General features: G+C 32.6%; 1 long non-coding RNA gene across 1 annotated transcript in view; it reads left to right on the plus strand.

Annotated features, from left to right (window-relative positions):
• The window catches only part of LOC102158358, a 166,811-nt gene extending 160,283 nt beyond the window's left edge, over positions 1 to 6,528 (plus strand). The window contains exon 6 of the long non-coding RNA XR_002346685.1: positions 4,618 to 6,528. This is a non-coding gene — a long non-coding RNA (uncharacterized LOC102158358). The remainder of the gene's footprint in view (positions 1 to 4,617) is intronic.

Genomic DNA, 13,077 nt, shown 5'->3' on the forward strand with positions numbered 1-13,077 from the left:
GATTTTGATAGAATCAGAAAGCATTATGAAATAATAGTTTCAAGAAAATTCTGAGAACACACTTCTTTGTATAAATGAAAATATCTCCATGTGTTTGATATATATCACATTGTTTCATTGATTTAATTTATCTGAATATCACCCATAGGCATATAAGTTATTTATCACTGTGCCTACCTGTGATCTAACCTATAAAGTGTTCTTGAACTCTATTTGCATATTTGTTTAACTTTAGTATATCTTAGTCCCCTGATTTAATTTTTTCTTGTTTTCCTGTGCTATTTATTCTTTTATAGTGTGATATAAATGTAGATATAATTATGAAAATGGGCTTATATCTGTGGATATGATAATGGTAATGAATATGTGTATAAATATATACATATCTTTTATACTTGAACTCGTAATATGTAAGAGATTAGAGATACTTTTCAAGACAATGAGTCACAATTAGCTCATCTCAGGCAACTCCCCATCTAAAAGATCGCATTCCTTCCTTAGGCACAGAACCTAAGAACAGTGTTTTGCTTATTTTAGAGATTATATTAATTTCCTAGGACTGTTATAATTAATTAAAATAGAATTGATGGTTTAAAACAACAGACATCCATTCCATTTCTGTCCCTTTCAGTTCAGGCTGTCAGTGTTTCCACTGGTATAAAAGTCTCAACACCCTGTTTGTCTTCTATGAGTTTTGAGAAGATCCATGCCATTGGACATCACAACAAAGCCTTTGTGGATAATTCTATCTTTATCCCTGTATTCCGCTGAGATGATTGTTGGATCCCTAAGTCACATGCCTAAGCACATGCTTAATTGCTACCTTAATAAATGGTTATTCAGCTGCACATGTGGCCCTCTTCCTTGGGTATGCTATCTGGATGGGCTGAAAATTTTCCAAATCATTAAATGTGGTTCCTTTTAACTGAGAAGTTCATTCTTTAACTTAGCCCTTTCCTCTCATAATATACTATAAACAGCAAGGAGAAATCACGCTATATCTTCTAAACTTGATTTAGAAATCTCCTCAGCTGAATGTCTAAATTAATTGCTTTCGGGTATTATTTTCCAGAGTTCAATAGCAGAAAACAATCCAGCCAAGTTTCCTGCTACTTTATGACAAGGATGTCCTTTCCTCCAGTTTCCAATTGCATGTTTCTCATTTCCATGTGAGACATAGCCAGAAAAGCCATTAATGTTCATGTTTCTAGCAACATTTTAATTTATGGTAATATATGTATTCTCTAAGATGGTAGTAACTTTTTGTATAGTTTTGTTCATTATTTGAGTCCTCACTAGAATCACTTTTCATGTCCATATTTTTACCAACAATCCCTTCAAGTCTGTTCATGTTTTATTATCATGTGCCTCCAAACACTTCTAGCATCTGTGAATTACCTTAAAGAGAACATACTCTTTGTTCAAATGAAAAATCTCCATGTGTTTAATATAGTCACATCCATGTTTAAGTATTTGGTACAGTAGCACTCAACTTCCCAGCACAAAAATCTGAATTTGTTTCCTAAGATAAATTTGGAGGCTTAAAAAACCAAAAATCTTTGTCTCGAGGTTCTGGAACCCAGAGGTTCAAATCAGGTTGTCAGCAAGACCATGCTCCTTCAGAAGCTTGTGGAGGTGGGGCAGGGAGATGAATTCTTCCTCTGCTTTTCCCAGTTTCTGTTAATTACCAACAATCTTTGTTGTTCCAGTGTTTGCATCCATTTTTTGTTTTATTTTTTAATTACAGTATAGTTAATTTACATTGTTACAGATGTATAGCAAAGTGATTCAGTTACACATACATCTATTCTTTTTCAGATTCTTCTGCATTATGGATTATTGTACAGATATTACATATAATTCTCTGTGCTATGCAGTAGGTCCTTATTGTTTGTCTATTTTATATGTAGTGGTATATATCTGTAAATCCCAGATTCCAAAATTAGCCTTCTCATCCCCTTCCCCTTTTGTAACCATAAGTTTATTTTCTATGTCTGTGAATCTTTTTCTAAGTTCATTTGTTTATTTGTATCATTTTTTACATTCCACATGTAAGTGATATCCTATGACATTTCTCTTTCTCTGTCTTACTTCACTTACTATGATCTCTAAATTTATCCTTGATGCTACATATGGTAATATTTCATTATTTGTTATGGTTGAGTAACATTCCATTGTATGTATATCATATCTTTTTTATCCATTCATCTCTCAATGAGCATTTAGGTGGTTTCCATGTCTTGGCTATTGTAAATAGTGGTGCTATGAACATGGGGGTGCATGTACATTTTGGAGTTGGAATTTTCTTCAGATTTATGCTCAGGAGTGGAATTGCTGGATCATATTGTGACTATTTTTAGATTTTTTAAGGAATCGCCATAGTATTTTCCATAGAGGCTGCACCAATTTAGAGTCCCACCAGCAGTGTAGGAATGTTCCTTTTTTCCTCATCCTTCCCAGCATCTATTTTTGTAGACTTTTTGATAATGTCCAATCTAACTGGTCTAGAATAATATCTCTTTGTAGTTTTGATTTACATTTCTCTGACAATCAGTGGTGTTACGCATCTTTTCATCTGCTTGTTAGCCATCTGTATGTCTTCTTTGGAGAAATGACTATTTAGATCTTCCACACATTTTTATGGGGTTATTTGTTTGTTTTTATATTAAGCTATATGTGTTTTTATATATTTTGAAAATTAATTCGTTGTTGGTCAAATCATTAGAAAATATTTTCTACCATTCTGTAGTTTGTATTTTCTTTTTGCTTATGGTTTCCTTTGCTGCAAAAAAGATTTTAAGTTTTATTAGGCCCCATTTGTTTGTTTTTGTTTCCATTAATCCAGGGCATGGATCAAAAAAAAAAAAAGCATTGCTGTGATTTATGTTTAAGATTGTTCTGCCTGTGTCATCTTCTAGGAGTTTTATAGTATCTGTTCTTAAATTTAGGTCTTTAATCCATTTTGAGTTTACTTTTGTATATGTTGTTAGGGAATGTTCTAATTTGGTTCTTTTACACATAGCTGTCCAGTTTTTCCAGAACCAATTATTGAAGGGGCTGTCTTTTCTCCATTGTATGTTCTTTCCTCCTTTGTCATAGATTAACTGACTTTAAGTACATGAGTTCATATCTGGGCTTTCTGTCCTATTCCATTGACTCATTTCTGTTTTTGTATCAGTATTATACTATTTTGATTACTGTAGCTTTGTAGCATAGTCTGAAGTCAAGGAGTCTGAGTCCTCCAGCTCCATTTTTCTTTCTCAAGACTGCTTTGGCTATTCAGGGTCTTATGTTTTTCCAAAAATTTTTAAAATTTCTTTTTCCAGTTCTGTGAGAAATGTCATTGGCAATTTGATAGAAATAAATTTAATCTGTAGATTATCTTGGGTAGTATGGTTACTTTAACAATATTTGATTCTTTCAACCCAAGAACACAGTATATCTTTCGATCTGTTTATATCATCTTATATTTCTTTCACCAGTGTCTTAGAGTTTTCAGAGTTCAGGTCTTTTGCCTCCATAGGTAGGTTTATTCCTAGGTATTTTTTTTTTTTTTTGATATGATGGTAAACGGGATTGTTTCCTTAAATTCTCTTTCTGACATTTTGTTGTTTCTTTCCTCCTTCTTTTTTTTGGGGGGGCCACATTAGTGGCATATGGAAGTTCCCACACTAGAGGTCAAATCTGAGTTACAACCACCAACCTACACCACAGCCACAGCAATGCTAGATCCAAGCCACATCTGTGACCTACACTGTAGCTTGTGGCAATGGCAATGCTAGATCCTTTAACCCACTGAGTGAGGCCAGGGAACGTACCCACATCCTCATGGATACTGGTTGGTTTATTAACCCACTTAGCCACAGTGGAAACCTGTTTTGTTGTTTCTTTGTCTCCATTTTACAGGGACTTTTCCTTGTGTGTTTGTCTGTGTCTAAATTTCCCTTCTCTTAGAGGGATAGTATTAATCTTGGATTTAGGGTCTATTGTAATCTTAAAACTTGATTGCATTTGTCAAGACCTCATTTCCAAATAACATCACATTCATAGGTTCCAAGTGGACTTATTTACAGGGGCACTATTCAATTCAATATAGAGATTAATTAAAGTGTATTGAGAAACTCATGGAAATTCCTTTTGTAATGACCTAAATCTAAAACCTTTAACTTTCCCAGAAAAAGGAATAAGAAAACTCTTGTTAACATTCATTCCCTTTTGAAAAAAAGACAAGTCAGGCTTTATGTAAATCATTAATCATATTTGAGTATTCTCTTTCATGGAATCTCTGGTCTGGAACCTCTTATCATGTGAAATAGAAAAAAGAAAACCATTTTTAATGAATAAATTCTCAGGAGAATTGACATCAGCAACAAAAACCTAAATTCAATCTGAACTGGGAGGCCATTTATGCCTCTGAGAGTATCAATTACCTTTTAGACACCAGCTTAATCAAACCAAACAAAGGAATACAAAGAATCCCAATCTCTTTTCCTCTCCTAAGCCATTCTATGCAGAGGTTGCTTGGCTTCAAGGACTGGCAACCTGTGCCAAAGGTCTCTGTGTAAACATCAGGTTTTGTTTTGGGTCTATATAACAACAGATCTCCTTGCTTTCCAGGTGATTATCTTGGCACCCAGACATGAGCTGCCTTCATCAGTCACAAATGAAACTCCAACAACTGGACTTCACATTCACTAAATGGAGACTTTCTGAAGGGAAAAGAATTGGCACATGATATGCCAGCAGGTCGCCAATACTCTCATTTTATTTCTGTGCATCTTTTTATGCTATTCCATTATAATGTATGACTAGTCACCCAGAGACTATGCTTCCCTTTCAGTACATTCTACCCCAAAGCAAATCTAATGCTATCATACTACATACAATATAAAACTTGGGTCTCCTAATGCAACAATAAATTAGTAAAAACAGAAAGAACTGTTTATAGTTATTAGGATACCATTCATCCATTTAGGTATTTATTCATTTTTAAATTAAAATTGCCTGCCTACTACATGCCAGTTATCTTTACATATGAAGATGATAAGAATCTGATTTCATTGTTCTTAAAATTTAGTTTTAGTAAAATAACAATTTTCTTCTACAAGATTTTTAATGGTTTTGCTCTTGGACATAAAACACTAACAGAGAGCTTAATTAACCTACCTTGTGCAGAGACATTGTGCATGCAAAGGGTTTCTGGAAAATTATCATAGACAAACCTCTTGTATACATTTTCAGTGAAAAATTCAGGAAGTCCTTCATAGAATAAAAAATTCACCTTTGTAGTGTTAATAGTAAGTATAATTTCAAATTTCAGAAGGGTCTACTATATTGCCTAATTTAATGGAAATTTTCACCCAGAGTAGATAAATCATCACCCTGCATTTCAAAAAATAAAAAGAAAAATTAAAATAAAAAAATATGTTCAATAATAATAGTAATAAAAAGAACTGTCTTCCGAGTAACTTCTATATGCATATTCATTCATTTTCTTTTACTTATTATGCTATTGTGATTTTGTGTCATATGCCATGCTAATTTGTTCCCATAATTTAAAAAACCAAAACAAATTAAACTGGTGAACAAACACACGATTTACTAATTAGCATCATAACAATTATCATAATATGGCAAGGAAAACCATACGGAAGTAATATATAATCTTAATTTATTATCAGTGTGAAGAAAGCATAACTGGCACTAATCCCCTGCAAAAAGATCTTCTATAGAGATGTCTGAACCTATCAGATCTTTGTTCCTGCTTCATTAACACCCATAAAGATCTGTGCTTAAACAATACTGCTATCTTACTCAGTATGGTTAAAGAAAATCCTTAAGAAAAAGGAGAAAAGGAGAAATCAAAATTTAAAGGACACCTATTCAAAAATTTCACCTTAATTTCATTAATTAACTTTCTATATAATGTAATTATAAATCTAAATATCTGCTTCCTTTGGGGTGGGGAGGGAGTGCTTGAATTGTTACCTTTAAAGCACAGTCCATCTGTTACACATCCATGCACAAATCCTTAGAGCTAAATCATTTCGTTTACACACTTCTGAACAAATAACAGTGTAATCTCTTCCATTTCAGTTCGCAAAATGTGGCTGCTTTTCTGTCTATGACAGTGTATTATAGGTTACATAGCAAAGACAAAAGGAAAAGTAGAGGATATAAAATATGGACCCTAATTCAGAACTTCAGGTGAATGAATACGAAAATGTAATTCCATATCTTCCTTTTTATTTGTTAAAGTCGTCATACAAAACAAGGAACTTTAATGGCAATAGAATTGAATCCTAAGAGTAAAGTGAATCTGTATTATTTTAATTTAGCCTATCTGCTACTGAGGGGCCATGATGTCCTCCAGTTATGTTTGTAGTTCAAGATTTCAAATTTCTAACCAGCAGAGTTTTTTAAAATATGTTTTTCTATTATTATATTTTAAATAGTCATTCAGAATAGTTCTTGTTTTTCATTAAAATATTGCCACTTTATTTCTACAACTAATTTGGTTTCTAAAATGTTTCTTTACTGTGAAAACTTTATTTTAATAAGCAAGACTACTTGATATTAATGTTTTGAAATAATAGATAAATGGAGGTAGAAAGTTGATTTTTTTCATATTAAATGATATAATTTTCCTTAATATTTGGATTTTCTTGTTGCTATATTTTTATGTAATAGCTATCTATATATACGGATAATTTTCTAAAATCCTTATCCAAGTTATAGTTTTTGCTATAAAGCTCATGTATATTATTTTAAAATTAATTCCTATTTGCAATAATACCTATTTTGGAGTTATTATTAGAATTCTTATATTTATTTTTCTATAGTTATTATTTTTATTATATTTACTGTTATTTGTTTGTTTGTTTGTTTTGCTTTTTAGGGCCACACCCAGAGCATACGAAGGTTCCCAGGCTAGGCTAGGGGTCTAATCAGAGTTATAGCTGCCAGCCTACACCACAGCCACAGCAATGCCAGATCCAAGCCGAGTCTGCAACCTACACCACAGCTTATGGCAACACTGGATCCTTAACTCTTCGAGCAAGGCCAGGGATCACACCCACAACTTCATGATTCCTAGTCAGATTCGTTTCCACTGTGCCACAATGGGAACTCCTTTACTTGTTATTTCTGATGTGGAAAATACAATTATTTCTATTACCTAATATTCAACAAAATTACTACTTTTAATTATAAAGTTTTTCTATTGTTTCATGTACATATGTAAACAATCATAGATATGGCAATATTAATATTTTTCTTATTTTCTTATTCTTATATTATTTAGTTTTTTTGCTTGTCTTATTGAATTGGTGAGGCCTCCAGGGAAATACTGAATAATTATTCAATTTATGAATATAAATCAATGGTATTGACTATATTTGCCTGTTTCTTGATTTTACAAGTAATGATTTTTATACTTCCTCATAGAATATGATGTTTCCTATAAATTTGGGGCTGATATTATTTATAAGGTTATGGAACTTCTCTCTTTGTCTTAATTTGCTATTTTTCTCATGAATGGATGTTAAATTTTATCAGGGTTATTTACTGTATCTGTTCATTTAATCATTTTTCCCAACTTTTTAATGTTAATGCAGTACATTACAATGTAGTCAATAATTTTTTCTAATCTTAACCACATTTGGCTATCGTTTTAAAGATGCATTTCAGAAAGACTGCAGCCCATCACTATGTTATCTACTTGGATTGATGTCTACAATTAGTTTTGATCTTCTAAGTGATTTCCCTTTGTGTAGGTTTCATTATTAGTTAATTAAAATGTGTTCTAATATTTTGTATATTTTATAACTAAACAGTGAGTGGATATCTAGAAATTATATTTCTATAAAATTAATATCCTTGCCTTGTTTTCTTATAAAATCATCCTTGAATTTATTGTCTAGCTATGTCTTTTTAAATCCATCTTAACTCTCCCAACTCTTCTTCCCAAGACACTTTGCACATCCCCAGATTTTAATAACCAGTAATCAAGTGTGGGAAATAGAGTATATCATGAAAAAGAAGAGATATGTTTAATAAGAGAGAAGCATTTCTAATCACTAAAAAATGTCATTTGACTCAGCTGAGGCTACAATTCATTTGTTTAGTTATACTGCTAATAAAGTGAAAAAAAGACATATTGGGGTAGTCATTGATGAAGACCAAACATTAGGTTTTTCTGCACTTTAATAAAGAGCTAAAACCAAGTTTATGAATTTGGCATAACTTTAAGTTCAAAATTTTATATGTAGTTCAAATTATTTTTAAAACTCATTTTGAAGTGCAGTATTTTAACATTTTGACTATTGTTGGAATTTAAAAAAGAATTCAGCTATCTACACTGAATAGCAAATCTCTTATCTTAGTCACAAGAGGACAGGAATTGTAGTTTAATATTATACCCCAAATTTTTTAGAGTATATTTTAATAAATAAAACTAAGTGGTATATTTAAATATAAGACATTTGGAGAATACTACCTAACAAATCCAAATTTTCAAAATCTTCCTATTATATATAGGTCTATTTGTAATGTCATAAATGTTTGTGAATCTGAGAGGAAACATCTATTAAATAGTCATTTAAGGGAGTGTTTAATCTCATTAGTCCAAAAGGAAACATAAATGCTGAGCTGAATATATATCAACATAATTGCAAATCTAAAGGCATATTTGAGAAATGTATATTGAAAATATTTTAGGACTTCCTGTAGTGGCTCAGCAGTTAATGAAACTGACAAGCATCCATGAGGATGACTCGCTCAGTGGGTTAAGGATCCCGCATTGCCGTGAGTTGTGGTGTAGGTCATAGACATGGCTCAGATACTGCATTGCTGTGGCTCTGGCATAGGCTGACGGCAGCTCTCATTAGACCCCTAACCTGGGATACATATTTGCAAAAGACTAAAAATTTTCAGTTATAGAAACATAATTAGCAAATTTTAAATGATATTTCCTTTGAATTTTCCAAGAAATTTTTTTAAGTGCTTTGCCTTGCTTATAGTTTATACTCATATAATATATATGGTATCACATCACAAGAGGCAGTAATAACAACCGCTCCAACCTCTACTGAAAATTCCAAACACAGTTGGCTAACTAGAAATAAAACAGGAAAATTTTATTTCACTGCACTCATCCTGATTTATTTTCTTTTCCTTTGAGGTGTGCGTCTTCAATTCATACTAACTCAAGTCTTCCCAGAATGTCCCGGCATTGACTTTCCTTTTAGAAACTAACTTTTGTGTAGTCCTAAATCATACATATTTTTGCAAAGATTGTCCCCATCAAAATATACAAGCTGTGCCATTTATTATTTCAGAGCACAAATATTTTGTTAGTATTATTCAAGTTCAGGATGATGGTGTCATAATATAAGCAAACATAATTCCTTCTGTCCTAGAGTCTGATAAAGTCATTTGAGCTACTTATCAGTGAATCATAATAAGCCAATGTATTCCATGTCAGAGTTTATCTGTATGTTTTTAAAGTACACTTGTAATTAGCCTAATATTTATTGACTTCAATGCAGTGTGCCAGTGACTTTGCTAGGTGCCTTGAAAAACTATCTCATTTATTGTTTATATCTGGAGGAAGAGTAATCTCCATTTAGCAGATGATAAAACTAAGTGTCTAAAGGTTAATTGCTTTGTTAAAGGTTGCACAGGCACTAAGCAGTAAAACTGTTACTCAGTCCAGTTCTTTTCTGATCTTCTGATTCCAAAGTTAACCTTCTTTATGCCCTCCCTCCTGGCTTGTGCTATAACACAAAAAGTGAGATAGCAGATGAATCTCAAACATGGCCTGGAAGGAAAATATATAACTATACTTCCTATTATCCTCCCATAAATTTCATTGCCTTCCAGAAATGGTTGAAACTTTTAGGTCAACATCCTCTTTTACTTCCTTGGAAACTAAACCTAGAAAGTTATGTCTTTCTCAGCTTCCAAAAAAGCTACCACACAGACAGACTCAAAAGTAAGCTTCTGTTCTCCTGACATGCTGGGCTGTAAAAGCTACAGGGCTATAATGAAATCACGCCTCTGGTGGGATGATTTTCATCTTAGGAGGAAATATGCCTCTGTCATGGTGAATACTCTTTCTTCAAAAAATATAACCCCTTCTAAATTAAGTATGACAGGCCGTTAGACTCAGGGACAATTCATGTGCTTTGAAATATATTTTCTTAAGTGCCTGATTATATATTTAATAATAACCATTTATGTGTTTAAATAAACTCCCCTTGGGGAATTGCTGGAGAAGAAGCTGGAGGAGACCTGGAAACTTGAGTTCAGTGACTAAAAAAGATTTTGCTTCACTCTTTCCTAAATAAGTGCTCCAAGGTAAGGAACTTAACGTAATAAAAAAGGAGAGTATTGTTATGCCAAGGAAAAGATAAAGCAGGAAGCTCAGAATTAAACAAAATTTCCTTAATATTCAATAAAATCTGTCCTTCTTTTGTTATGTTTAGTATTTTAATGAGGAATTAATGATCAAAATTAAATTATTTTAAGGTTGGTTAAGCAGAGGCACTTAATAAAGTTTGCTCATGGTAGAAGGATAATAAATGCGAAGCTATATCTCTTGTCATAGTGCAGTTTCAAGAGGTGATTGAATTTTTCATGACTGCAGACCCCACTGTCTTTTCCACAGAGAATCGCTAAAAAGCATATCATTATTTTCTATAGTCTTCTATATCTGCTATGTCTACATGATGCCAAAGTTTTAAAATGTGAAGAGTTTAAGTTGATTTTTAGTTTGTATAGTCCAAACAACTGGCATGGATCATATTTTATTCTTTTGTTTGACTGTACTGACCAGTGACACCATCTTGGACACTTTATTTTTTATTTTTCAGGGTCATACTCATGGCATATGGAAGTTCCCAGGCTATGGATTTAATTGGAGCTGTAGCTGCTGGTCTACACCACAGCTCATGGCAACACCAGATCTTTAACCGACTGAGCAAGGCCAGGGATCGAACCCTCATCCTCATGGATACCAGTCGGGTTCATTACTGCTAAGCCACAATGGGAACTCCATCCTGGCCACTTTACACACAAGTAAAATATTTAAACACTTGGAAAATAAGGTTCCATGCAACATATATAAATAAAGGTATATCCTATAAATATCTATTTTCTCATGGTTTTTTTTCCTGGTAAACACTTCTACTAATGCCCACAGTATATGACATGAAGTCACTGTAATTTATTATCATTTTGTGATCACTGAGTACAAGTTGGTATTACTAAGAATAGTAATAGCATTTAATGAAAGCTATTTGTAGCAGTTAGGGATGCATTTAGCACCCTATAATACACACACATGTACACACACAAATTCATCTAAATACATTAATAGTGTTTTCCCCTATTATTTAATGATAAATTCAGAGGAAGGCAGTTCAGGGCTGGCTTAGTTGTGTTGTGATGTCTTCTCTGTCATAGGTAACTTCCATTTTTATTCAGCATCTTCAGAGGATGCATGTCAGAAGGTGATTACTCTACTTCCAGATTTGCATCACCATTCTAGGAAAGGTTAAAAGAAGAGGAAACAATAGCAAATGTTCATGAAATGGTACATTCCCACTTTTTTTTTTTTTTTTTGAGGTGTTTTCCTAAAGCTCTGTCTCATAAATAACATCTCATTGGCAACAAGTGCTAAAGAAGTCAATTGTGTTTTAGTGGGTACTTCTACTGAAATTGAGATTCTTAACTTAAAAGAAGAGAGAATAGATATTGGGTAAGTAGTTACACATCTCTGCCGCAATGTTTTATCATTCTGCTGCTCAATGGTAACAATACTTAATACATCCAAAATAATATAATGAGTGAAAATAAGTCTAGGTATATATTCTTTCCAATTCTCCCCAAAAGAGCATATATTTATTAACTAACTAAACTACACTTTTTAAATAATGAAATACAAAAGAAGCATATCATCTTATGAATAGATGTTAAATGTTGAGAGAATAGAGAAACACGTATGAATAGAAAAGTGGGAAGTATATATGGCCAACAAAATATTTTGGATTCTATGTTATATTTTTTAATAAAAAGGGAATAGCACTTGAGCTCAGTAAATTTATAATATAACCCACACTGAGCTTAAGAGACAAACTTTGTTACACTACAGTACTGCAGTGATTAAATCTCTAAAGTATCATGGGAATGAGAGGGCTTTGGTGAAGAAATCTACGCTTATCAACAGGACCAAGAGGATGATGAGAGGATAAGCCATTTAAGCAGAAAACACAAAATATTAAACTAATACCCCTTAGCTAGAGAGGGAGCATCTCCTGTCTACAACAAGGTCATGATGATGAAAACAATGAATTCCCATAGTTCCAAAAAAGAGCAATGATTATAAGTGAATATCAGAAGAGTTTGAACACTTTTAATTAATTGCAGTTATTTAACCATGACAGGTAATGCTATAACTGACTTTTACGTATAATTGATCAGTGGCAGATCACCACAGTGAGTATTTTTCTGAAAACAAATCTTGCATAGCTGCCTCATATTTTGAAAAGTCAGCAGATCTATAGCGGACTCAACTTCTCTAGGCAATTTTAATCACCTCCTGCCTTTGAACCAACATAAATTTCCTTCTAAGGCAGAAATCAACCCAAACTCTTCTTAGCAGGTAACAGAATTTCAGAATAAATACTCCTCAAAATCCCTGTATAGATTCAACTGGTTTCCAAAGCAGATCTTTTCCAAGATATAGGAGGGCTTTTGCTTTCTTTCTGTTCTTTCTGTAGTTCTGTTCTTCATCAGAGTGGTAGAGATGATCAGGGATGTTTAGTTTTCCTTTGTATTTTTGAATATTTGGTGTTTTCCCAATTTCTCTTAGTTTATATTTGTCTATTTTATTAAGTTAAAATAAACTTTGATTTATTAACATTTATATATTTTTTCTGTCGCATTCATTTTTTCTTTTATCTATTATACCCTATCTTGTCTTCCCTTTTGATTTACTTTGTGTTTTCTCTATTTTATTGAGCCACTAATATGTTCATACTTACATTCTGTAATTTTCACTAATGAAGTATTTAA

Source organism: Sus scrofa, chromosome 8 (assembly GCF_000003025.6).
Source record: "Sus scrofa isolate TJ Tabasco breed Duroc chromosome 8, Sscrofa11.1, whole genome shotgun sequence".
In the NCBI taxonomy this organism is placed as follows: domain Eukaryota; kingdom Metazoa; phylum Chordata; class Mammalia; order Artiodactyla; family Suidae; genus Sus; species Sus scrofa.